The following is a 21669-nucleotide window of genomic DNA, read 5'->3' on the forward strand; positions in this document are numbered from 1 at the left end:
AAAAAGAAGGGCTCGTCGCAAGTTTCATGTTTCAGATTTTCCACTATGTGATGGGCAATTAAGCTATGACTTGAAGGAGGATATGACAAGCAGGAAGGCAGATATTACTTTTGGGTAGCTTATAGAGATGGTGCCTAAGCTAAAGAGACAATGGAAGAGGATGGTTAACCCAATGGAGAAGAGCCAGAGAGAGGTTCAGTGAAGGTGTTGGCGATGGATGAGCTACCAGAAATTTGCCCAATAGTAGATGTGTGGCACAAAAGAAAAAATCTAGGACAAGGTTATGTTGATGGTGGAGCCCAAATATGTGTCATAACACACTCATGGGTTGAGAAGATGGGTCTTACAGTGACTGGGGTGTCTGACTTTCAGATTGGATTGGCAAACCATCAGAAAGTAAAATGTTTGGGTGTTGAAAAGAGCTTAGAAGTGGAGGCGTATGATGCAAAGGTAGTGGTTGATTTTGATGTGATGCCATCGGGGTTGGGAGCATATCTTATTATACTAGGTAGACCATGGTTACGTGCAGTGGGAGCTGTTCAAGATTGGAGACGTGGTACAATTAGCCTCTATGGAAAGAAAGGTGCCAAGAAGCTATATAATATAGACGCAAGGAAAGTATTGGTAGAGCTTTGGGATGATGCCATTGGAGCCATGCTATCGCAAAAGGGGAAGGGCAGTCATTATATGAGGCGAGTGTATTGTGCAAGCTGAGTCAAGTTGGTAGCAGAGAGAAATTTCTCGGAAGTAGAGCTAGTGATGGCCAGTGTAATATTTACTTGTCGATGATTTTGTTGTTACTTGCTACCACGACCTTTTGTTTTCTTAACGAGTTATGCCTTTTTGCCACAGCTAATTAATGGCACTAACATGTCAAATGTGGTCAAGAAATGGGTAATTGGGCTACAAGAGTTTGATTTCTCTTTTTTAGTGGAAGACAATACAAGAGCTACCCTAGCTAATTTGTTGACTTACAAGGAGAATCCCCTTCTTGTTAAGGAAGAGGTGGTGAGAAGGGTAGTTGAAGAAGTGCCACAAATCAGCAATGCACATGTTTTGTTCTTTGATGGCTCATATAGAAAGAGCCATGATGCGGCTTTAGGGGTATAGCATTTTATGATCCAGAGGGGAAGCTAGTATGCAAGAGAGGGTTCAAATTGGATGCACATAGTAACAATGAGGCTAAATATGCTACATTGGAAGCCGGATTACACATTTGTTTGAAGCATGGGATTAGAAGGTTGAGCATAAAAGGTGATGCCTTGTAGTTGTGAAGCAAGTGCTGGGTGTTTGGAAGAGCAAGAACACCTCATTGAAGGAAATGTGTTTCAAAATTAAAGGCATGTTAAATTAGTTTGAAGCATGGAGCATCAGACACATTGAACGTGCAGCTCAAAGCATGATTGGGGAGCTATTTGTGTTGAGGACCAATTTACCTCTTTATCATGGCCGGGAAATTTTGGCTCAAGAAGAGGAGTTTTTGCTAATAGGAATCATTCCGAAGGACATTCAGAAGTCTAAGAAGTATGATTTTGTGCGTAGAGCATACGGGTACAAATTGATTGGTGATGTCTTATACATGAAAGGGGCTGACATCGTGTTGAGACGTGTACCTTGGTGGGGGAGATTTATGGAGTGTTGGAAGAGAATCATGAAGGCGCATGTGGCGGCCATTTTTCTCTAAAGATCACCTTGCACAAGATCTTGCAACAGGGGTATGTATGGCCTAGTTTGCATAAGGATGTTCACCATTGGTGTAGGTCTTGCAATAGGTGTCAAGAATTTGGGAAGCGGGTGTTGAAGCCAGAGCTACGAAAAACCATTATGGCGTTTGATGTGTTTGAAAAGTGGGGGATTGATGCAATAGGCCCGTTACCTATCACAAGCAGAGGCAAAAGCTATATTTTGGCTGCATTGGGCTATCTCGCTAGATGGGTAGAGGCTATAGCAGTAAAACAAATCACTACAAAGGATGTGGTAAAATTTGTGTACGATGAAATATGTTGCAAGTTTGGGATGCCACTAGAGCTACTTTCGGATAAGGGGCCAAGATTTAGAGCTAAACTGCTAGACTTTTTATGCGCGAAGATGAAGATTAGGCACCAGCATACCACTCCTTATTATCCCCAATGTAATGGCTTAAATGAAAGATTCAATGGTGAGTTGGCACAAATTCTTTCGAAAGTGACAGAGCACCAAGGAAAGAATTGGGATTTGGAATTGCCTAGTGCATTATGGGCTTATCGTACTTCGGTAAAGACAGGTACAGGGTTTACTCCATTTCATTTGGTATATGGAAAGGAAGCGCTATTGCCTATGGAAGTAGAGTTGCTTGCGGTCAAGATGTTAGAGAAGTTTCTTGGGCACTCCAGTGATGCATTCAAAGAGAGCTCTTACAATTACAAGAGGTTCAGCTGGATAGGATGAGTGCATTGGAACATTATGGGCAGATGTAAGATAAGGCTTTAGCAAAGATAAATGAAAAGGTAAAAAATAAGGGTATCAAGAAACATGACTTGGTTTTGCCCTACAATACTAAGCTGGAAAAGACATTCCAAAAGAAGTTTCAAATTAAGTGGGAAGGCCCTTTCAAGGTAGTGGAGTGTTTTTCGAATGGTACATATCAGTTGGGTAGCCTGGATGGGACTTTACATAAGTCAAGGGTAAATGGATTGCGTCTTAAATTGTATCATGTGAGATTGATGATGGTGGAGCAAGATGAGTTTTCTGAAGAACAAGTAATGTATGTGAGGGATGCGGCGACCTGTGACGCACCGAGTCTCATATCTCTTTTTGCTGCTACTGATCATGAATAATCTAGCAGGCTAGGGGATGGGAAAACTATGTTAGGAGATTTTTTGAGCAAGGGATTGCACATATGTATATACACATGCATGGTGCATAAAATAAATAATTTCCCATTCTTCAAATCGAGGTGGTTACGTGGGGCCCACATGTGTACATGTAGGACAGCATGTACATAGTGCATCGATTTTCACCATCGCCAACTTACCAGTGTGTTTTTTCTATAATAATGAGGAGTTGGTAGCGCGTAAAACTTCTTGAGGAAGCTATCCACAGGCTGACAAAATGCGGTAAGTAGGTGCGTCAGATGGAATCTAGTGGCGTCAGGAGGTCGAATGGGGTCAATATTTGCACGTTGCTAAGTGAAGACACAGCGGGGCTGTTTTTTGTGATGAATTATGCAAAAAGTTATCATGAGGACCATATTTTGGGGCTACTTCACGTGGTTTCGGAACGAAATCTATGGCCTTATTGAAAAAAGTGGAGGGCCAGGTGTGCGGATGGATGTAGCAGGGTGACAACTATGCACTGCTTGGCCAGTTTTTGGCCCGTTCGAGGCCTGTTCGGGGTCTGTTTGAGGTCAATCGGAAGGTCAAAGGTACCCAAGTGATAAAGTGAAGTGTGGATACTAAAAAACCAAAAAAAAAAGACCAGAAAAAACATGGAGAAGAGGAGCAATACCCGCAGCTCAATTTTTGCTCATTTTGGAGCATTGTTTGGCCCTAAACAGCTCATCCGAGGTCGGATTTGAGCACTGTGACATTGTAGGGTGGGGTTTCTGGCCATTCCGGACGCAATGGTGCTGTCCATTTTGCCAAGTTCCTCACATATTTTCTGTTGTTTTTTTGTGTAATCTTCTTCAGTGAGTGAAGCCTCTGCTTAACTTTGTGGTTGTATCTGGTGTATTTCCTCAATACTTTGTAAACTATTTGCCCCATTGGTGTTGGGCTGAGCTTCATTGAGTCTAAACAATAGAAATTTTCCTCTCCAAGTTCCACATGTATATAGTATCAGAGTCCCCTATCTTGGCTGATCCACTTGAATAGGTAGAGATTATTGGAGACTTATGATAATTATCCAGGTCTGGATGTTCTTTGTTCAAAGGAGGATGTGGGGCAGCTTGAGAGTCAATTTTCGTACTCCTTCCTTTCAGATATTGTGGTTCCACGTACATCGGGCATGATTGACGTCTATTTGGTGACTTTCTCTAGCACCTTGTTGTTCTCTTGCAGACCTTGGGAAAGTATCTCTTGATCTTGTTGTATTAGGTGCAATCTTAGTATTGATGTGTGTACTTTTTTGTTGAATGTATGTTCCCTATTCACTGTCAGAATGGGGAGATATTCTCTTAGGAGGTATCTCAAATAGAGGAAGATCAACAGTAGTTGTCACTCTCAGTTTTAACGAAGTCTTTTGGAGATATTTCAAGTGGCCACAATCAAACCTTATCGCATCACAACCTCTAGCAGTACGGGCTAGTCTTATTACAAACTCCATTGCAACGCCTCTCTAATTTCCATAAACAATTTGCAATAGATTATATAATCCTGTGAATTTCTTGCATTTAGCATTATGAAGCACGTACTAAGCACAATCCCACACCTAGCTCTCAACAAAAGCTTTCATGTGTGGCCAATAGTAGTACTTGCTTACCAGGTTTTGTAGATGACAAAGTGTCTTGCACTACATGCAATAAGACAAGTAAAATTTCAAAATAGCCAGCAAAATCTATGGGGTGCATACACTTTGCCTTGCTTGAAAGTAAGACCATCAACGATTTCTTTTGTGATGAACCGGGGAATTGACTCCTCAACTATCTCACCAACTTCCAAGTTGCAACTAACTTTGATCTATGTTTTCACTTGATTAGCCTTTGAATAAGAGGCTCAACAAGACAATTTATTCTTTGGTCAAGGATCAACTCAAGTTCAAGAGGAAGATATCAAGTAGTATCCTCCATGTTAGCAAGTTTTCTAAGAGGAATAGTGTGCTCATCTTGCCCCAAAACTTCTTATGAATGGCTACTATGGAACAATGGATGAATGGTAAGATATGAGGATAGCTCAAGCTTATAGGACTCCGCACTTATCTTCACCAAGTTTTGGAACGGTCCACAAGGCCCAAAAGATAATGCACAATACATCTTGATGGAAAGAGTTTCAGAGTCCTCGTGTATTTTAAGATATACCCACATGCTTGCTTGCAGCCCTCGAGATTGCCTATGCTCGTAAACAAAAAATCTTGCACAATCCTATTGCAATCGTCAGCATGTAGATGATCATCTATGGATTACAACTTAAGCCCTCGAATCTTGCCAGAATGAGTAATTTTGGCTCATAATCAATGTCACAAAGTGATGGTGTGGCATGCCCAATTGGAAGGAAAGTGACCGAGAGGACAAGGAGAAGCTGATCTCCGAAAGAACTCACAGAAGTTTTGGGCGTAGGGTCTAAAAGAAAAGGACGGGATTTCAATCTAATATACCACCCAGCTTACGGAGCACCGATCAAGGGGCCTAAAACCCTAAAACCAAAAGCTTGAACTTTGAGGCTGATTTTTGTAAATCGCACTTATATGCTTATGTGGCAAATCGTATGAATGCTGATGTGGTAGCACTATACGGATTTTCAATGTTCTTTGTTGGTTGTCCTATGTGGTAGGCTGTACAAATTTCCACATTTTATGTTGGCAGCTTTTGACAGTTTCTACATTGGCTTTTCGGGTTAATTATTTTAGGGTAAAGTGATATTGGGGTTCTTTTTTTGCGCAACCCTTGTAATTTTATAAGAGCCCTTGGGGCCTCACTCTGCAGAGCATCTAGATGCAGAGTGTGAGAGCAAAGGACCCCTATTCACATGTGTAGAGTTGCTATAAGACAATATAGGAGATACTTTTCCAAAGTACTTTGATAAATAAAGACATGCTTGTAACCTTCAATGGTTGACTATGTATTTTATCTATCCAACAATCTCAAGATGCTTAGAGGATGACATGCATGACTATATTTTCAATCATGAAAAAGCCATTTTTGGGAAATAAAAACGCAGCTATGTTTCCTCGGGGTGGGGTGGGGGTGTTCACTTAATAATTATGTGACTATCACATGAGTGCAACAGAAGGGGGTATTAAATTTCTTTTTTCTCATATTTTCACATACAGAAGGGTACCATAACATGGAACTGGAAAAAATATATAGATTGAATAAGAAAAGGGTGTGTTTTATTTTTCAAAAATTTAAAGATAAGGAGTTCTAGAAATAGTCCTTTTACGCATGTTCTACTTGTTTCAGTGGGATCATCTTAAAAGTGGCTATCACCATATTAGGATCACTCGTAGAGATGTATACAAGATTGAGTTTATGACGTCCTTCATATTCTACAAGTATTTGGTGATGCCTTTTGGTCTCACAAATACTCTTGCAATTAGTAGATGATGGAGGGGCATGACAACTCCCCACATCTCCTGTGACTATGCTTGAAGCACAATCATGAGAGCAAAAACCTATCCAAGGGGCAAAGGATGAAGAACCATTAATATAGACCTTGCATATGTGTGGAGTCTAGCAAAGAAATAAATTAGTGAGGGCTTGATATGTGTGATTTTCTATGTCCTTTGAACTGATCTCCTTCCCACATGAAGTATTTCTTGTTGGCGCTTCCGCATCTTGGTGACGTGATCCATCATGGATATTGTCACAAAATTGATAATGTGGCAATCCGACACAAGACAGAGAGTGACATGTGGTAGATCGCTCGGAAAATGCAACGACTTAACACTGATTATGTGGTAGCCATACAACACTAACATGACATGCTTTTTGGCAATTAAAACTTTGGTGCGAGATTTTTGTATCGATTGCTTTTGGCTTTAGTGACTATAAAAATAGGGGTCATTCTTGGCACATCAGTGCATGGTTGCAGTGTGACTCCTCGAGAGTTGTAGGATGTGATTTATCAATATAAAAAGAAGTAACAAAAGGAATGCCAGACTTGGGCGCCAATACATTTGGAAGTGGAATTCTGCCACTTCGTGTCGAGACTACTCTTTGGTTTCAATTTAAAGTGTTAAAGTTTTTAGTTCTTTTCATGTGTTGTTGTGAGATTATAGCCTTCTTAGTACCAAGCCGGTTACAGTGGTATTAGAGCATCATTTGATCCTTGAATGGAAGATCCAATCCAACTTTTTGTAGCACAGGTTATGGACTCTAATTGAGAAGTCAATTAGGAATAGAAAGTCATCCCACCTGTAATTCTGAAGGATGAACCGAGCAACAATGGAGATTCGAACAAGGATTGATTGGTTGATAAGAAGTTTGATAATCATCTTGAAGAATCTTTGATCAAAGATCCATAGTTTGCACAAATTTGACGAAAATTGCAAGTTTGTACTTGTACTAAGCGCCTCATGTAGTATTCCAAGAATCCTAAATATGAGAAAGTGAAAGAAAAGCCAAAATCTGATATGAAACTTCTCTTTTGACATCAGAGTAAATTGATCTAGCCATAGAGCAAAAGATCAATAAAATCATGAAACATAGAAAGCACTCTCGCAAGGAAGAACTCCGAGTCTTTAGCTGACTATTGAGTGACAGTCAACTTTTGATAATTGGGCAAGGTAGGGGTCAGAAAGGAAACACCGCCAACGTGTGCACTTTGAGAAAAACTTCAATTCTCCTTCTTCTTCTTCTTCTTGTTCCAGTTCTAGTGAGGAAGAAAGAGGGAAGGTGAGGTAACTAAAGTACCGAAAAAGTAAATTAAGAGAGAGCCACAAGAAACATCATCCTTTTGATGCAAATACTGCATCTTCTCCGATGATGACTCTTACACCTTCAAAACCATTTTTGGTACAAAGAGGAATCAATTGATTCGAGAACCGATGTATGACAATTTGGAATGGAGAAAGAACAAGAAGTCAGAAGAAGGACCAGAGACTTCAAAGAGGCGAAGGAAAGAGCAAAGGAGGGGAAATCAAAGGCGGACAAGCTTGTCCCTGAATCTATGGGGACGGTTGAGGACTGTGAGGATGAGAGTACAGAGCTTTGCAGAGTGTGGGGCAAAGCACAAGATCAAGAATCTCTAATTTTCTTTGGCAATGGCACCAAGGACAACTTCATTTCCACTAAGATGGCGGCATGTTTAGGAATCAAGCTTGAAAATAGGGAACCACATATGGATGCAATATTAGCGGCATCAGGGCGCATGAAGTCACCAAAATGCTCGTCATAGACAAGCTTCGGCTGAATTGTCAAGATTACTTAGGACATGAGAACTTCAACATTATGCCATTCGAAGGGTGTGATACCATATAATTGATCCCTAGTAGTACTCCTCCAAACCAACCATCTTTCAAAGTGAGTTGAGCCCAGGAGGAAGAGATCATGAGACAAGTACATGATCTTTTGGAAAAGGATTTGATCCAGCATCCCTAGTAGTACTCCTCCAAACCAACCACCTTTCAAAGTGAGTTGAGCCCTAGAGGAAGAGATCATGAGCCAAGTACATGATCTTTTGGAAAAGGATTTGATCCAGCATAGTACCTCACCTTTCTGTTCTCTAGTATTACTTGTGTATAAGACTTGGAGGATGCATAGAAATTATGAGTCAAGTACAAGACCTTTGGAATAGGATTTGATTCAGCATAGTCCTTTTTGTTCTCCAATATTACTTGTGTACAAGAAAGACGGACCTTGGAGGATATGTATCTACTATAGGGCTCTCAATGAGATTACCATCAAGAACAGGCTTCTTATACCAAGGATCGATGATATTCTTGATAGATTTCCATGTTCTACTTGTTTCAGTAGGATCGTCTTAAAAGTGGCTATCATCATATTAGGATTGCTCCTAGAGATGTATACAAGACCGCGTCCAGGACGTCCTTCGGATCCTACGAGTCTTTGGTAATGCCTTTCGGTCTCATGAATGCTCTTGCAATGTTCAACGGGAAGATGGGGGAGATCATTAGAGAGTATAGAGAGTTTTGTGGGTAGATTTTTCTACAGCAACATTGTTTTCGCAAAATCTATAACATCTTGTATCTGTTGCTTCTTGTATCAGCTGCTTTTGGCCGCAGTGCTATAAAGGTATGCCTAGGGGGTCATAGAAAGATGTATTGTGTGACACATATCGATGTAAAAAGAAGTAACGGAAGGCACGCCAAGATTTGGAGCCGGTGCATGTGGAAGTGAAACTCCACCACTTCTATCAGAAAGTCCTACTATTTGATTTCAAGTTGAAGTGCTAAAGTTTTTAGTTATGTTTTTATGTTGCTATGAGATTACCGTCTTGTAATTGCCAAGCAGGTTACACATACTTTAGTTGCATCTAGGGAACTCAATTGCACCTTCGTAGCTATTTGGTGCATCAAAGAGCCTCGCTCATATAGGGAAGCAAGATGGTCCCAAATGTTCTTTGCATCCATCATCATCTTCATGGGATTTCTCATGGATGGAGTACTGTTGAGAATCATGAAGGAACAAACCCAAGCACCCACAGAGAGCTGCACAAACTACGTCATCCTTCTACTTCTTAAAATCACTTGTAACAAAGCCTCCAAGCTTGTAAGAGTCGAAGACCGCCATCATGGTCGCACGCCATATGGCACATTTGTTACCAACCGGTTGCCGATCCATTAAAAAGGTGGGATGTGTGGGGATCTTGATTGGTTTTTCATCTACTTCAGTGTAGAAGTGAAACCAATCACCCACGCTGTAGGAACTCTTGCATCCTCACGAGCATTGTTTATCGTCCTTTTGTTTCCACCAAGCTTCATTGTAGTGAGGGAGTTTTGGTCGAGTAAACAAAGCCGTCAAGCTTGTAAGAGGGGAAGACCGCCACTGTGGTGACACATTTGCTACCAACCAATTGCCGATCCATTGAAAAGGTATGAAGTGTGGGGATCTTGTGGGCCTCAAGGACGACATCATTAAGGAACTCCCTTGCGCCTTTTATCTTGGTGCCAGAAGCAATAAATTTGACTCATAAGGAGTCTTCCTGAGCTTTTGTTGCAAGGCTTTGGGAAGAGCTTTTTGCATCCATTTCCAGGTCATGGAAGTCACCATGATTTTGGGGTAATTTAGTCAGGAGAGCCTTGGCCCTCCTCATTAGGTCTCTCCATGTTGGAGTACCATATTCTGGAGTTGATCATCAAGGGCTTTCTCTCTTCATACTACAACTCAGTAAAGTGGATTGTAGTCAGCGAGGCACAACACAGCAGTGACAATATAATCGGGGACCCCTCCCTCATTGGGCGATCAGAGAGCGGTACCTGTGGCCAAGGTGAGCTTGAGCTTGAGCTTCACACATTTCCGGAATGACGAGCAGAAGCATTGACAGCGGGAAGAGCGCATCGCAAGCGTGACCTGGAGTAGCCTCCAAAGTCGTGTGTGTGGCCCCCATGTCGCTACCCTGCTGCTGCTGCGCAGCGAGATGCTTGCTTTATCGCCTGATTGAGAGGGGGCCCCTCACAGAGGAGGAAGCCCTTGCCAAAAATTTCTAGTATGGTATTCTTTAGTAAAAGGCGAAAGAATAGTTCGCTCTGTGCTCAACCCGCACCTTGCAGGCTTCAGTCGGAGGCCTCAAGAGAAGTCACCCTTGCGTCTTGCGCCCCCGCATGTGGGATCTAATGCTCCTCTTTTCTCTACTAATGTGCTTTGCTATGTGCCCCTTGCCCATGGTCTATTGCATAGGGGTGGCATTTCTTCAGCGCTCTTTTGTTCTTATCCTGGAAATTCTACCACTGACTTTTGAACATGAGCAACCCTCACTTTGCAACTCTTTTCCACGTAGCACATCCATAGAATGCTAAGGCCTTACTGCCAAAATGTGCTTTGGCGAAGAGCAAATAGCAAAGCAAGAGCCATCCGTTTTATTTTCGACCTTTTTGTGTCCTAACCGTTCCTTGCGCTATCCAAAGTGCGCTCTGGGTAGCGACAACGTCCGAGGATACGCCTCTTCCCACCCTTCCGTGCTTCTCTCTCCCCTAACCCTCTGGTTGGCTTAGAGAAGTTGCCCTATTAGAGTAGAGAGAGTGTGCCCCACTCAACTTTACAATCTCCTTCATTGGCTTTGTACGAGAGGCAGATTGAGTTTCATCTTCCTTTAATAATACTTGTGTCAATATTCTGGCCAACATAGCTCAAGTTGAGCACAATGTATTCAAACTCCTACATTTGTACTAGCCACTTGGAGATCTACGGATTTTGTATCACAAAAGAAAAAATCTCCTCTAAAGTTAAGATCTCACAATTTTTAGGCAACAAATGGTAGTAAACTTTCCCACAGTGAACATGAGAGCCATGGCCACGTGTTCAACAACAATGTAGTCTTTTCCTACACGTGTCATTACTTGACTCACAAAGTAGATAGGCCTCATGAAAGAGGTTTCGACATTTTTTGCATTCACAATGCACAAATATAGTCACTTTTGATACGTGCTCTCACCAAAAAAAGAAAAAAAAAGATCATACCACTTTGATAATGGTTAGGTGAGAACTTAGGATCTTCCTTACTTCCTCATCATAGACGAAATTGTCAGAATCTCCAAGTCTCCTTTAAGCCTACTAACATGAAAAACTGGGTGGATCTCGCTTGTTTGTGGTAGTTGGAGTTTGTAGCTCTCTCCCCTATCTTCTTAAGCATTTTGTAAGGACCACAATACCTAGGGGATAACTTTTGGACACATTCCAATTTTCACGGCCTCTTATTTTTCATGCGCCTTAAGATAAAACTTGTTCTCCTTTCTCAAATGTAAGAGGTCTCCTATGAGGATCAACATAGGTTCTAGTTCTATCTCGAGCTCTCTTAATGTTGCTTTGAGCAAGTTTAAGCATATGATCTTCCAAGAAATCTTTAGCTGCTTGAACTTTCTCATTTTGCAATCCTATCGCATAGGGAGCTCTTGATTAAAATCCATACTTTAACATGAATGGACTATATGCTATGGAAGAGTATTGGGCACTCTTATATGCAAACGCTGCTACAAGTAAGTACTCTTTCGAATTATTTTTCTTTTTACTTTCATATGCTCATAGTATATCTTCCAATATGCCCATATATTTATGGATGATTAGTTAAACTCATGCTAAGCTTGGTCTCAAGTCTAGCAAAAAAAGTTCTCCAGAAGTGGCTATTAAATTTTCTATTCCAATTGGATATGATGTCTATAGGTAGGCCATAAAGTGGATATAGATGGTGAACAAATAACCTAGCCAGTTCACGAGCCTTTACATCTAAAGTGGTAGGAATAAACCTAGCCATCTTGGTTAACCTATCAACGGTTACCCACATAGATTCATGCCCCCTTTGTGTTCTAGGTAATCTTTTTCTTAAAAGGTGGTCTTTTATCTTTTGAAATTTTTTTTTTTTTCCGTTCAGAAATGGCCATAAAGTTCTTGCTTCCTTACCTCTAGACTCACCATCAGTGGGGTTTGAAGTGCTTTTTAAGTGTGTATGACCTTCATAGATTTGAGCAAGTTTAATTGCATCCGCTAAAGTCTTAGCATTACTCCTTTTTACTTCTCTCTTAAATGCTTCTCTAATCCTGAAGTTTAATGATGATTTCATGGTATTTGGCTATATAAGTAAGCAGTAGTTGCGCCTTTCCAAAGCCTTATTCAAATCATCCCAATTTGTTTTCAATTCCTTCTTGAATAGAAAAATAACTTCAAAAGACCTTTTCAAATTGTTTAAACTTTTCACTAGTTTCTTTGAGGCTCATCCACCATTTACAGGCTTTAGGGCCTAAGGTGAGACTTTCCTCAAGCACGTGGTACTCTGAGGCTCATCCATTTATAGGATTTAGGGCCTAAGGTTAGACTTTCCTCAAGCACGTGTTACTCTGGAGGAGTCTTTCTAAGCCTATGCAACTCTTGCCATTTTTGGAGGACGGTGTAAATTGAGGTTTTGTTTCTACCTTTTTCCTCACCACTAAATTGGGGTGGTTTCCTATCTTTAAAACAAATTTTTTTCTAGCCCTTGGAGATGATCTTGAAATGGAATATTCTTATCTTTGGGCATTGTCTCCACATCCTTGTATGTAGATGGAGTATCCAAAAATATCGATTCTTGGATTATTTTACCTTTTTCAAATCAATTGAGTTAGTTTACTCAATAATGTTTTCATAATGTCTAGTGCACTAAGGAAGGTTTGCATTTGGATTTCCATAGTGGGTACCCTCATTGGTAATTGTTCATGCTACTCATGAGAGACTACGTTGCAGTCGTCATCATGTTCCCTAGTCATGGAAAGTCTCTTTTGAAGGGGGCTATTTCAAAACATGAGCATATATCTTCATTTCTCTTAAGCATATTATCGTCAAACAGATGGAAAAAGTGAAATCACAAAATTGACTATTCTTGATCCTATGTTGATGCAAAGGACCCAAGTAGGGAAAATGGGAGAAATATGTGCCCGATCAGCCTACACTCTGGCTACTCGTCCAATTCTGACCCATCCAAAGCTGATGTAAATCAATCCTTGACCTTCTCCGAATCAACCCTTATCTATGCCCGGCTTGATGCAAAATTTGATGTGTGACCTGATAAAAAACTTCCCCTAAATTCATCCAAATTCTAGTGCACATCGGTGACCAATTGTTACAAGTAATAAACCCAAATCAGGTTGCCCCCCCCCCCCCATAAATATGATACCCCCTCCCTTATTTTTAAGCTTGGGAGAGAAATTATTGGGGGCTTGCCCCTAACTTACACGCTTGTCTAATTTGTAACCCCCCCCCCCCCCCCCCCCGTACTTACGTGGTGCGGTAAGTTTTTCATGGTGAATCCCCCGGGAAAGAGAGTCTTGTGAGATGTACATGGTTTGGTGTCAGTCTTATGTACAGTCTTTTAGTGTTTCTAAAATTAAGAAAGATCTTTCTTTTTGATAGCGCATAGCTAACATAGGAACCTACATATCTAGCCTATGATGTAATTTTTCACCTTTTTTATCAATTTGGACACCTATAGCTCTAAGCCTTTGTAATTCTTTTACTTTCAAAATTAATTTGTAAGCCACTATGTCATTATGAGCCAGATAGAGTGGGGCTTAATGCTTCTAGATTGTAACAATGGAATCCTAGGCTACAAAGAGTTAGAACAATTTCTCATTTTTGAACCTAGAACCTTTGGCTAAGGTATAAAAAGCCTTTTTTTTTTGTAAAACTTAAAGGAGACTTTTTGGATAATAAGCGGTACGATTGATTATTAGAGCACCGTGTACTCTCCAACTTTCTTCTCAAGCTCATAACTCCCTCATAAAGTGTTTGTTTGAACTGTAGTCTACTTCATTGTGTTCACAGGTGAAATATCTTCATGATATTGTGCTTTTCTTGCCTAAAATTGTGTTTTTGTTGTTGCTCACTTGCTCTTTAATATGCTTATAACTCAAAATTAACTTAATAAAACAACATACATTGGAGGGGTTTAGGAACATCGTTGCTAAGCTCTAAGGTGTATTCGGGGGTGAAAGTGGTTAGGTCAAATTTTCCCTGTACATAGTAAGTGCAATTTTGGCAAGTGGTCAAAAGGGGAATTTGAGGGTATAGGCATGTTTCTTTAGATGTTTCCTATCCATCCTAAGAGTTTCATCTCATTTGGACTTTGTTTGCCTAGTGAATTGACAAAATTTTCTTGCAGTGTCATAGTTAGCACTTATTGCCTGACATGCAATTGTGTGTAGATACGAGTTGGATCGAATGTGATTTTTGAGAGACTAACAACCTCTTTGTAGCCTCCATGCACTAGTCAAGTTGACTCCGTCCCACAGTATGACATTTATGTATGTGGTCACTATAGTAAGATATCGAGGCTTGGCATTTAGAGAGCCCCACATTTTGACGCTGTTTTCGGAGACGAGGTGACCTAATTTGGGAAAAACCTTAGTGCTTTGTAGTTTTGTCGAGAAACTTCCTCTAGGTTCGTCTGGAGTACAAAAAAAAAACTTTTAGAAACCACAAGGTTGAGGCGTGTCTACTTCAGTAGTGTAGAGGTGTCTTGGGAGTAGTTGTACTCGCTAAGGACCTTCAAGCTTAGATTAGGTCATTTTCTAGTGGTTGATAGCTTAGACTATGTCAGAGTCTGAGTGTTGATGCACTTTTCAAGCTAAAAACAAAGAAAAACTAGTGTTGGTGGACACTTTCCACTATCTTTTGGTTGGTGTGAATAGTAGTAGGGTAAGTAGGAATCAAGGAAGGTTTTCAATCCATCTCACTCTATGAATTGACATTGTTGAAGTTTCATAGAAAAATTTAAAATTTTTGAGTTATGGGACTTATAAGGTGTATTCAAAGCTTCAAAATAACATTTCTAGTCATCACTAGTCTTGGAAAGGCTATAACAACCTACGCGTAAGTCAAAAATCAACTTTTAGGAAATTTTCAAAGTTTGACAAAAAATAAGCTTATTATCTCCCCGTGTTAGATGCATGTAAAGTGACTTTTATTAGCCAAAAGTGCTTGCATTAGCTTGTATAAGACTTGATGCCATCAAAATTCCAAAAAAGTGCAGATTCTATCGTGTACATAATAAGCATTTTTTTTCTCTCAGGTAGGAAACTAAACTTTTTTCACATGGATATCTTGTTTTTGTGATATGCTAACACTGTTGTGAAGGCACAAGTGATTTTAACTCCATTTGGGAGCAAAATTGGACTAAAACAACCTTCTTTCTAAACAGACAGACAGTTGAAGGTTAGAACACTTAAAAATGAATAGGACTTGACAAAACTCTTTGACGGGCCTTTAACACTTGTTACAACTGTGGGAAGTGAAAAAATGGAATAGAGTTGCAAAAATCACCACCTAGATAATAGGCGCACTTAATATCAGGGGGTCAAAAAGAAAAAAATTTAAGTATTTCTCAACTTTGCAAGTATAAGCATAGTGTAGGGAGGTTTTGATTCAAGTTAGCATTTGGACTTGTAAGTTGTCAGATTAGGCTCAGTCACTGAAACCAGAGTGCAGACACAAAATTTGGCCTAGAAACTTCAAAATTGAACCAAACTTCATGAAATTTTTTTTTGGCTTGATTAGAGCGTGTACATCCTGTAGAAGCCAAAAAAGTTGAAAAGTTCCTTTATTTTGATCTAAGAGATAATAAGCGCGCTTAATGTCTTCTACCCTGAAAATTGAACTTTTGCAAGTTTTTCCAAGGGGATTGGGTCTAGGGTAGCAATAGAGTGCTTCGAAAAAGTTTCAACTAATTTGGACATCATTTGACTTGTATTATCACTAGATTCACAATTGAAATTGCCAGATACAGAAACTCTTGTGGAAGTAGATCAAATTGACCAAAATTTGAAATAAGCACATTCAAGGCTTGTTGGACACATGCTAGTGCTTGACCAATGTGGACCAGAAAAAGCAAAAAAATTATCATTTTTGGCCCAGTAGATAATAAGAGTGTTTATTATCTCTTTCTAGCCAAAGGGCTCCATTCTGACTATTTTTGGTCTAGATAACTGATAGATACCATATGCGATTCACCTACCAAGTTTGAAGTCATTTGGATACTATTTGCTACTTGAAATTGAGTTTTTTGGAATTGAAGGTTGCAGATTGACCTTGTGGCTATTTTGACAGGATTGAAGCAAACATTTTTACCAAGAGTCTTTGTATATTGTTGTAGATCAATAGACTAAATTATATACCTTTGATTGTATAGGAGTAATTGGGATCTATCTCGACAAACTATCAGATTGGATTTACTACTACGGAAATGGATTGGTATTGGTACTAAAGGCAAGGTATTCATTTCCATTAAGTAGTTCAAGTATTTATGTACTAAAGGTACATGTCAAATTGTCATGAATCAAGGTTATACTAGAGAAACTGAGAGTACGGTATCAACAGAGGAGAGTGTAAACCAAGGGAAGCCTTTAGAGAATATAGTGGAAGAAGTGCCTAACACTTACTCCGACTCAAGTTCCGAGATTTCTTTCTTCTTGACTCGGTCGGGGCCTAAAACCTCTCTCACGTTCAAGCACATTTTGACCTTCTTCAAGACTAACAAGCATGGGCCCCAAATTTATCTGAAGAATTTGTGGTGAAGATCGATGATCACACAATTGAGTTTGAAGAGGATGTTAGAGTTAACAAGCAAGATACCTTTTATATGGACCGAAACAGAGTGCGATACCTCGAAATACAGAATTGTGACATTGTGCACAAATGGGGATTGAAAGTTGATACTTTGATTCCAGACATTGCCACTAAAGAGGGATCACCAGTGTAAAAATTAGAAGGGTATGATCAAATAGATGCTAAACCTAATATGGATCACTCGTGCTAAACCGGGACGGTTGACACCCTTGAAAATCATGTTTATTTTCAAGATAAGCGAGAAAGGCCTAGCAAATCTTCCTGTCCATCTCTTTAGAGTTTTTTATAACAATAACTTTGTTATGATGACTCTAAATGAGTCTTAACAGATAAAGTACCAGTGATAGTTAATCCGAGAAATCATCATGGGTATGAGGCCTGAAACAAAGCAGAATTTGGGACCAAATGAAAGAGCCTTTGGCAATATGGCCAATCAATTTGGAAGCACGCCTTGAGGTAGCTACCTCAATGATGGAAATTGGGGAAGAGATGAAAAATCCACCATTAACCGAAGAAGAATGGGTGGCACCAAGATAAGAAGAGGTCCACATGAGCCACACCTACCAAGTAACTGGTTTGAAGGCTTAGTGGGAGAAACACCGACCAAGAGAGCGGGTGTAGAACATATCTGTAGGGTCAGACTAGCTGGCTTTCAAAATTGGATCAAAAAATATAGCGGATATGGGGATCCATATGACCATTTAGCAAGCTTCAGGCAGGTTCTGAGATCTGAGTGTATAACGGACTTCCATACTCAGTTTGAGGGGTTTGGAATGACTTTAGAAGGTAAAGACTTAACTTGGTTCTAGATCATACCACCTGGATCAATGATTGATCTGTCGACATTGGCTATGCGATTTGTCACTGCTTGTTCAAAAATGGGAATCGAACACAGCATGAGAGCACAAATCTACAACTTCAAACAGAGACAAGGAGAAATTGTGAGAGATTGTGTGAGTCAAATGATACAGTACATTGAGATATGTCCGGAGTTGAAAATTTCGACCAAGGAAAGACTTGTTGCCTTATTGATAGAAGGTTTACTCAACAAGGAGTTGCATGCCATTCTGCATAGCAAGAAACATATAAATTGGGAAGTGTGCTGCTTGGATGCAATAAACTTAGGAGATGATTGCGGAATCTTCAATGAGGAGAGCATTGTTAAGAATACTCAGAGTGAGCGTACCACATCTCAATTATACCAACACGCGTAGGGCCAACTATGGCAGGTCCTGCAAATGCTATTGAAGATATGCTCAAACGCATGAATGATATGATGACTAACATGCAAAGGATTCCAATGCGAGGTCCGGTACAGGGTCCACTACAAGGGCAACCTATGGGTGGCACAACCCAGACCATCAAAATGGTGTGCCATTGAAGGAAAATGGACAAACCATGAAACAAACAAGTGCTATTATAAGCCTAAATATGACAAAAACGTCTAGTATGTGCCACAACCTATATTAGGTCAGCAACCACGTCTACTAGGAAATAATGATGTACCAGTTTAGTACATGCTTCCTAAAAAGCATGTGGATGAGTAGGCTCTAGTGCCAGTTACGCCATACAATGAAGCAAGTTTGTCAACCTTGGGAGTAGAGGATGAGTGGTACACTCAATCAACTCCTACCATGGTAGAACATGTTTATCAAGCACCTCCAGAGGCAACACCGGTTTACTTTATTGCAAGCCAAGGAGCCAGACCACCCATGATGAAACAAATGCCTAAGCCAAAAATGGGGAATCTCCATAATTGTGATTTAGATAACCATTGGAAAAATGTTGTCCAGATCCACGCAAGAACGCTCGACTATTTGAAGCATACTACATGCAACGTGGTCTAAAAAGTGGACATTTTCTTGATGAATGTCCTACAAATCCGGCTAACAAAGAGAAAAATGCCATAAATGTAGTACAAGTCCTACTAAGCAGCTCGTTTGATGGTGAACGTACTATCTTGATTCGAGTAGTTACTAGGGCCTACGCCAAGAAAAATAGGCAAAACAGTGCAAGCGAATCTGAAATGACCAAAAACTCTTCTAAAGACTCTAAGAGAGAAAGACGAGGACATTACAACCTTAAAAGACAAAACCAATGAAGGGAAATTGAAGAGAAATTTTAGAAAAAGGTTGAGGAAATGACTTAACCAATGTCGTTAAGATTTAAGGAATCAAAACCGAGATCGGGAGGATCCATGTTGATAGATAAAATATAGGAACCCATCAATGCAGCCTTGGAAGCTTTCCAAGCGGGACTAAAAGCGGGTCAAACACTGGAAACAAAATGGAAAAACTATCCAACCATCACCTGACATGGAAGCCACAAAACTTGAAGCTTATAAGAAGTTAGTGCAAATCATGCAATCAATGGTGGAACCACAAAAGCCAAACCTGGAAATCATAGGAAAATTAGGTGAAAATCGAAACTTGTGGAAACAAAAGATGTTGAGGAACCAAAAGAGTCTTTAGTAAAAATTGGCAATCTGAATGAATAGTTCCAGACTGTGAGGAAGGGCTAGATGGAATCCCCTTAGTAGAGGAGGATTGGCCAAACCATATGTGGGAAAGAGTGAGGGAAGTGAGCGATGGAAGCTTAACACTGAATTTGAGAAAGTTTACTTGGATCAACCACCCATGGAGCTAGACAAACAATCTTTGTATGTAGTTTGGGGATCAAAGCAATCAAGCCTATCCAAGGCTCTTGGACGCTTCAGACACTACCCTCATACTTGGGAGAAAACAAAGAAAAATCACCAGTCTTTAAAACCATGAGGCTAAATACACCAAAGCAGACATTGGATGTGGAGAATTTGTAGTCAATCATGTCAGGTCACATTCAATGCACCATCATGTTGGGTGAGTTGTTGAAGATACGGCCACATGTATGGAGGGATCTCCAAGGTACAATGGAAAAGATGGGCATAACAGGGTTAACCAAAGAAAACCTTGATGAATTGTGTAAGGAAGAAGCGCAAACCAAAATTGTTATATGCGTGCCTATGAAAAAAGTAGGAGATTACTACAAAGGAATCGAAGGAAAAAAAACCCTTCCCATGCAATACAATGATGTAACACCCATGGATATTCTAGATAGTGAGGTAGGTATCACCATCGCAAAAAAAGCAGTCTAGGAAAGCGAGAAAAGCCATCAATTAGGCAAACATTAATGAAAGTGCAATTGGCAGATGGGCACATTGAGAAACCCATGGGGTTGTTGGAAAATGTGATAGTCAGCTCTCGTGGAATTGACTATCAGCATACTTTTGCCATTGTAGATTTTTGTAAAAACTTGAAGCATGAAATTATTTTAAGGCAAGCTTTCATGAGACAAATACAGTTGATCCAAGATTAAAGAAATGACTGTCTCTACTTGAAACAAGCTAAATCTGTTGGATTTAGGGTTGCAGGAAAACACACACACCTTGGAGAAGACGAAGGAAGCTCAAGGCACACAATAGAGAATGTATTACTTATTAGTGTGCAATAGAAAGATAGATAGCCCTAGAGTGATGGGTCCGTGCATATACAATGCACGGGGAAAAAAACCTCCTAGTGAGGGAAAAAATGCCCCAGCGGTCTAAATGTATTCACACACATCAGTACCACACGTATATGGCAATAAATCTCCCTGGAGGTGATGCGGTGAATGAGAGCTAGCAGAAAGAGTTTAGGGAAGTGCCATGCCATGAGGACATGATCAGTGTACAAAGGGGAGTAAGCCGAAATCTTTGCAAAAAGATTTGAACTTCTCACAAGACAACGCCTTTGTGAAAAGATCTGCAAGGTTGTCATGTGTTGGCACGTAAGCCAAGCTGATATCTCTTATTGAGAGCCTCTCCCTAACATAGTGGTAATGCACCTCAATGTGCTTTGTGCGAGCATTAAAAACTAGGTTCCTCGCAACTGCCAATGTGCTCTAAGTGTCAGTGTAGATAGTGTTGGCAGTGTCCTGTCCAAAACCCAAATCGGCCATAAGGCGTCTGAGCCATTCACACTCAATCATAGCTGTGAATACTGCCCTGTACTCAGCCTCACAACTAGAAGTGGCCACAGTAGGTTGCTTCTTGCTCAACCATGAGATACATGAACTATCGAGAATGAAACAGAAACCACTTGCGGACACTCGCGTGTCAAAACAACCAGCCCAATCTGAGTCCAAAAAAGCATGTAAGTGTGGCGGCAATAATCTCCCCTTGGGACAAAAAAAGCCAAGATGTAAAGTGCCACTCAAGTAGCAATAAATCCTCTAGACAGCCTGCCAATGCTTAGACCTTGGGCTATGCATAAATTTGCTGACATGTGAGACTGCAAACTGAATATCTGGCCTTGTGTTGCATATATTAATGAGGCGTCCAATAGTAGTTTGGTAAAGAGTGACATCGGGCACGATCACCAACATCATGAAGACTCAATTTCAAACTTGTTTCCATGGCAGTGGCAATATTTTTTCAATCCTCAAGTCAAAACTTACATAGCAATGTCTCTATGTAACTTGTTTGACACAAGGCAATACCACCATCAAACTGCTTAAACTATATGCCCAAGTAATGATGCAACAGTCCCAAATCTTTCATCTTGAAAGTAAAATTCAAATCAGCCTTAAATTCAGTAATATGTCTCTCATTTGGTCTAGTGATTAGCAAATCATCCACATAGAGAACGACAATGAGAAGTACATCACTGTCACGCTTTACATACAATGTGCTTTCTATTGGACTGTTACGAAAACCTCATTTGATCAAATGAGTGGTAGCCTTCTCATACCAA

The sequence above is a fragment of the Adiantum capillus-veneris genome, chromosome 16 (genome assembly GCF_014529385.1).
Source record: "Adiantum capillus-veneris isolate H3 chromosome 16, ASM1452938v2, whole genome shotgun sequence".
Taxonomy (NCBI): Eukaryota; Viridiplantae; Streptophyta; class Polypodiopsida; order Polypodiales; family Pteridaceae; genus Adiantum; species Adiantum capillus-veneris.